The sequence below is a fragment of the Talpa occidentalis genome, unplaced genomic scaffold, assembly GCF_014898055.3.
Source record: "Talpa occidentalis isolate TD23 unplaced genomic scaffold, MPIMG_talOcc4v2.1 talOcc4.14, whole genome shotgun sequence".
Classification (NCBI taxonomy): Eukaryota; Metazoa; Chordata; class Mammalia; order Eulipotyphla; family Talpidae; genus Talpa; species Talpa occidentalis.
The window spans coordinates 83,688,050-83,694,354 of NW_023601433.1; positions in this window are offsets into that span (position 1 = coordinate 83,688,050).

Below are 6,305 nucleotides of genomic sequence, written 5' to 3' on the forward strand. Positions count from 1 at the left end.
ATCCGTCTGCAGGAGGAGAGTGGAGCGGGAGGGAGAGGCAGCGAGAGGCGAGGCTCGGGAATGAAAATGAAGGCTGGCCCAAATCCATCACTGTCCTCCTTGCTCTCCCCGGGGGAGGCCCTGGGGGAGGCAGGAGAGAGGGAGGAAGCGAGGAGAGGGGCCCGGACTTTGATCAAGGGACCCGGAGAGGCTGGCGGGAAGCCGCAGAGGCAAAAAAGGAGGCCAGCCCCTGCCCCAGCTGGTCAACCCATGATCCCTCGGGCCTCAGTTTCCCCATTGAGAAGACAGGGCTGATTGCTTCCTCCTTCACTCACCACCTGCATCCTCCTGCACACAGGAAGTAACAGATGGGAACATTCTGGAGAATGTGGACCATGAAAACATAAGGTTGGGGTGGCAGCAGTGCCATTCACCGAAGGGAGAAGAAGCCAGCAGTTGCGGATGGTTCAGACCCCTGCTGTCCCAAGTGGGGCTGGGCAAAGGGCAAGCCCTGTCTGCCTCAGTTTCCCCATCTGTGAACTGGGAATAATAATAGGGCCTATCTCTCGGGGTTAAATGAGAACAAAAAAACTTTGGTCCACCCTTTGTCCCTCCAGTGTGACGCAGGTCTCCGCAGTCACACCTCTCCCAGGTGAGCGCCTTTGTCCACCTGGCCGGAAGATGGGGCGGTGGAGGGAGGAGGGAGGGATGCTCGCTGCCTTTGGCTAAGCCGGGACTGACGACAGAGGGTTAAACTCCCCCAGGGCCTGGCCAAGAGGGGCCTGGCTCCCCTCCCAGGAGCTGGGATGAGGAGGGGAGACTGTTCTTCTCCCAAAGTTTAATTAAGATATCTGCTTCCACCGGCCTAAGCCTGTTCCCACCGCCCAGGACTGCCCGCAGGGACCGTGCAAAATGTCAGCTGTCTGGAGGGCCTGGTGGAGCCCTGAAAGCCACTGGAATTTGGGGGGCGAGCAGGGGGCGGAGCAGAAGCAGAGCCCCTGCTGGGGCAGGATGTCCACTTGCCAGAGGAGCACAAAGAGACTGAGCTCAGCGTCAGTCCAGGCCCAGGGGAGGCGAGGAGAGAGGAGAAGGGTGGAGGCTGCCTCGACATCTCTGGCTTGGATGGACTGCGCGGTGACCGCTGCCCGTCCTGGGCGCCACATTCCAGGAGAGGACCCGCAAGCTCGCCTGAGGCAGTCGCGCATTTATCCCGAATCCTGTTTTGAACAAGATGAGCCGGGGTTTGGATTCGACATCAACCATTTCCTGTGTGACTTCAGGCTGGTTACTGGACCTCTCCGAGCCTCCACTTCCTCGTCTGTGTCATGAGGTTGGGGAAGGTGATATTTGTCTGCCGGTGATTGTGAGATGTGACGACACACCTGGCACGGAGCCTTCCTCCTGGGTCCCAATGGCTCTTGTCCCCGAGCAAGTTCACCTCTGTCTCTCCTCCCCTCCGTGAACTCATGGGAGCACAGACATGTCAAGGACACAGGGCCACCCCTTTGTGCCTCCAGGGCCGTGTCTCACCTCATGCCGTGAGCAGCGCCCCCCAAAGGCACTCAGGACGCAGCCAAGTGAAATCCCAGGCAGCTCTGTCACCGCTGATCGCGACTCCTGGCTGGGCCTGGCAGGTGTGGCCTCAGTTTTTCACCTGAGTCTCCTGCATTCATGGGAAAATGCCATTTCAATTCGCCTTTGGGAAAAATAGAGAAACTGAGGCACAGAGAGGCTCCTCACACAGTTGGACATGAGAAACGTGCTACCAACCCAGAGTCCAGCCTCACACGGTCCATGTTTTTAAGCTCTGTGTGTATGGCTCTTTGCCTCAGTTTCCCCTCCTGTCTAGTGGGGCTCTCAGTACCTTCCCTGCAGACCTAACAAGGGGGTGGAGGGGAGTGCGGCCCCCCCCCCTTTCTGTGAGGTGCAGTGGAAAGGCAGACTAGGGCCGTCATTCATGCCTTTAGAACCCATTTTCCTACCTGTTCGCCAGCCGGGTGGTCAGGGGAGGCCGGGGTGTGCGTGCCTGGTGCAGAGCGAGTGAATGGGGGGCTTCCCCCGCATGGGGCCAAGTCCAGGGACTCGCCCACCGGAGGAGGCATGCCCATCTCTGCCACCGTGGTCCCAGAAGCCGCGCGGCAGTGGAAGCCCCAAAGAACTCCATAAAATCCAGTGGTAGTTAAGTCGGACTTCTGAGGGAGCAGGAGTAATTAGTGCACTTCCCACAGAGAGTAAAACCCAAATGTCAGACAATGCCAGGTCATTAACCCGGACTCTGCGCCGCTCTCTCCTGCCGCTGGCTGGGTCCCCACACCGCTGACCTTCTCGAAGGCCATGGACAGCTCAGCAGAGGGTTGCAAGACCTGGGCACTGCGCTGGGGGCCCCTGGGTGGGGCCACTTCGTGTTCAGCTCAGCTCTGCCACCAGCACCTCTTTGAACCTCAGCCTTTTCATCTGTGAAATGGGCTGCATCTCCCTCCCGGGCTGCGGGAAGAGCTGACTGCCGTGGAGCTACAACCTCAGCACATCACAGCCACTTACCACTAGCAGGTGAGGGCTGCAAGGACGGGTCGTGCCCAGCACTAGGTAGGTGTGGCTGGCACCGTGGCCAGAGGGCCCAGCCCCCACCCCAACTGCTGGGCTGGCTGCTGCCGCAGGCTCCAGCTCCTTCCCTCTCCAGGAGGACAAGCTGCCAGGAGCAGGGGTTATGCCTGCCCCACACCTTCTCTGTGGCTCTGGGCAAGCCCCCGCGCTGCTCTGAGCCTCAGCTTCATCTCCCAACCACGCGCACCTGCTGAGACCCCCTGGGGGGCTGTTCGCAGAGATCACATTCCCGTGCTCTGCACTCAGTCCGAGCTCCAGAAGGCGCCGAGAGCGGAAGGCTGGAGCGTGTTTGCTCACGGGGTGGGATGCGGGCGTCTCCCTCCCACCCATGGTCGGGCGAGCCTGTTGATCTGACTCTCGTGTCCACGTAGTAGAATAAGGTATTAATTTTTAATGAGGTGCCTGTTTCCTCTGCTCACCCACAGTGGCTGAATCGATGTCTATGGGATCTTCAGATCAAAATTATATAAATGAGGCAGGCATAGTGCACCCCATTCTGTGAATCGGGTCAAGGAGCTGAGGGGACCACAGCAAATGACAGAATCGCTCCTCCAGAGGCGAGGTGACAAAGCACAGGCTTGGAAGCCCCCATCTGGCCACGTCTGCTCCCGCCGCTCACTGTGGCCTAAAGCAAGAGGGGCTTTCTTTTCATCTCGGTTTATGTGTCTGCAAAACCGGGGCGAGAGAGCTCGTAATGTTAGTGATGAGTGACAGACCACCCACGCGCTGGGCTGGATTAATCCATTTACATGACCTTTGACATCTATAAGGCTGGCATTATGGTCTCCAGTTTCTAGATGAGATAGAAAAGCCATCGGGGTGGGAGGGCAGACATGGCCGCTTCCAGAGGTGTTGGGTGTCTAAAATTCCAGTGTGGTGGGGGGATAAATCTGGGGTGTTGGAAAAAACCAGAAGAGCAAAAACACGGGGCCTCATGGAGCCATCAGAAGGGGCAAATGAATGATCTCTGTGAGTGTCCCCCATCTACAAAACCCAGCTTGCTTTTATGGGGTGATGAAACATTTTCTACTTTGGTCTTTGGGGGGACCCAACCATGGGCTCTTTGCCTTTCCTGCTTTTGTCCTCCTGTGGATGCATCACCACCTCCTACCACCTGTGCCTGCAGAGCTTGGGCAAGGCTGACCCACCTTCGGATCCAAAGGTGATCACATGACTTAGGACCGGCTGGGCCTCTTGACTGGCCCAGGACAGGCATGTGTTCCAGATGTAACCAATCAGAACCTTTCCACCCCTTGCTACACAGATTGGTTCAGGGATGGGAACGTAAGTAAGTTGGTCCAACGAGAGTTAATCCAAGATTGTTTTTCTGGAATGTTTGGAGAAGAAGACTCTCATTCCAGGACTCTTGTTCCAGAACTCTGGTTCCAGGACTGCCAACAGTGAGGGTGGGCTGAGCAGGGGACTGCCAGGAGCTCTTATGTGGAGCCTGAGAATGTAGCCAACATCCGGGAAGCGGGACCAGGGAAAGAAGAGACACACTAAGCCATGATGACATTTGAGCCTCTGGATCCAGCTCGTCCTGAAGCCATCTATCCCTGGGTTTTTGTTACATAAGACAATAAATTTCCTTTTTTTCTGCTTAAATCAGTTTGCATTGGGTTTCAACCACAGCAACCTAAAAATGTGATACAAATATCAGATCAGCCTGCATTGTTTCCCCGGGGGAAGCTTTCCTTCCACCATGATATCATTTCCAAGCAACAGTGTAGAAGAGCAGAGAGAGAATCTCATGCATCAGAGACAGGACTAAGACCAAGGCTGTGCACTTAGGCAAGGACCCCATTATTCCAAGCCTCAGTCTTCTCATCTATAAAATAGGAATGAGAAGTCTCCCTCAGTTTCAACAGGAACATGTGTTAAACCTTTGCATATGCTGTTCCTTCTGCCTAGAGTGCCCTTCCTTTCACTCTTTACTGATTTAGTATCTACTCGTCTATCAGATTCGCGGTTCAAGGGTCCTTTTGTTAAGGGCTATCTCCTCTAACCTCGCCGGCCACAGCTGGCTGCTTCTACCTTTAGTAACTCTTGTCATCCATTCCATGTGTCTTTACAGGCGATGTAAGTTATAGGTGGGCAGGAGAGGGTGGGATTCTGTTCACCACTTTGTGCCCAGCTCCTGGCACATAGCAGACCCTTGAGAAATGGTGGTTGTGTTAATGGCTGTTGAACTGAGTTTCTTATCAGAACATTCCAGTCCAGGGGTGTTTCCGCTCACTCAGCTTCCATAAAGTGGGCGTCTGGCAGGTACAGGGATGCACGATCCCAGTGTCCACATGGGCCCGTTTGACCTGAAACCAAGGGAGATGAGCGTCAGTCTCTGTGGTCAGTCTGAGCCATGATGATGGCAGGTTTACAATAATCAGCCAGTAAAACTTCACTGTCCCTGGGGACCAGGAAGGCAAGAACAGTGCCCAAAGAATCTGGGAGGGATGAGCTTAAAATAAGGCACCGCCATGATACCCTGGGTTCTGGAGGGTTCAGCGCTCGGCTCTGGCGTCATTGCTGTATGACTTAGGATAGGCTCAATCCTTCTCTGATCCTTGCTTTCTCCACCCCTAAAGCAGAGAGGGTCATTTCTGCCTCCCAGCATTGGGAGGAGGTAGCCTGGCTGGAGCCAAGCCCTGGTAGGTCACTGAAGCGGGGTGACATCGCGCTGCTCACTTAACCTATGTTGTGCCTCCGTGTCGTTGGCCGTAGGAAGAGGCAGCATCGGCATCTAATTCATGGGGAGATTGGAAGAGACAGTTTAATTAGCAGTGCCAGGAACCAAGCCTGGATTTAAAAGCACTCAATACATGTGGCGACTGCTTTCCTCTGTGGCTACTTCTACATGAGTATTATCAGTAGGAATATTGAGACAACGGATGGGCTGCCTGGTGTCGAGCACCCAACACAGGGCCCGGAGGAGTCCTAGGTCCGTTTCCCTTCTCCTGAGGGGCCCTGGCTGTGTCCACTGGCTGACCCACCCCAATTAGGTGACTCTCGTGCTAATATTGACACACAAAGGAGCCAGCTGGCGACCTCTGAACTCATCTCACTTGGGATCACAGGCTGATTTTGGCCCAGCTCTCAGCCCCAAGAGCGGGCTCGTAATCTCCTTTGATGCCAGAGGAGCTGGCCTCACCCCGACCTTTGCTCCCTGCCTCCCTGATTTCCGGTTTCTGGGCCTGACGGGAGTCACACTTCCCCCTGCGTGGCCGCGCCTGGACCGAGTGCAGCAGGGGCTGCACGGTGCGTTGCTGCTTGCAGAAGGGAGAAGTTTTACTCGAGAAAGCTCAGCTGGCTGCTGGGTAGAACGTGCATACATGGGGGCGGTTTCCAGCTGGAGCCCATTCACCCAGGAGGGAGACGCTAATGGCTGAATTTGGGTGCCAGCGGGAAATGGAGCAAGAAGAAAAATTGGGGAGGCAGAAATTTAGGGCATGCTGAGGGCTGTAGGGAGGGGTTTCTCTAGGGTCTGTGCCACATGGCCCTGAGCTCACAGGAGAGGAATCCAGGTGCCTCACTGGTCACCCCAGTTCCTGCCATGGGTTCCAGAAACCGGGAACAGCCCTGTGCCTCTGTCCAGTTGTCTCCACCCCAAACTAGCACTAACTCAGCCCTGCTCGCCCTGCCCGCCCACCCCCACCCAGCCACAAGGCGTTGCCATGGCAACGGGCATGCTGGCACAGTGATGTGGGAATTCTGCTGACCCCCACCCA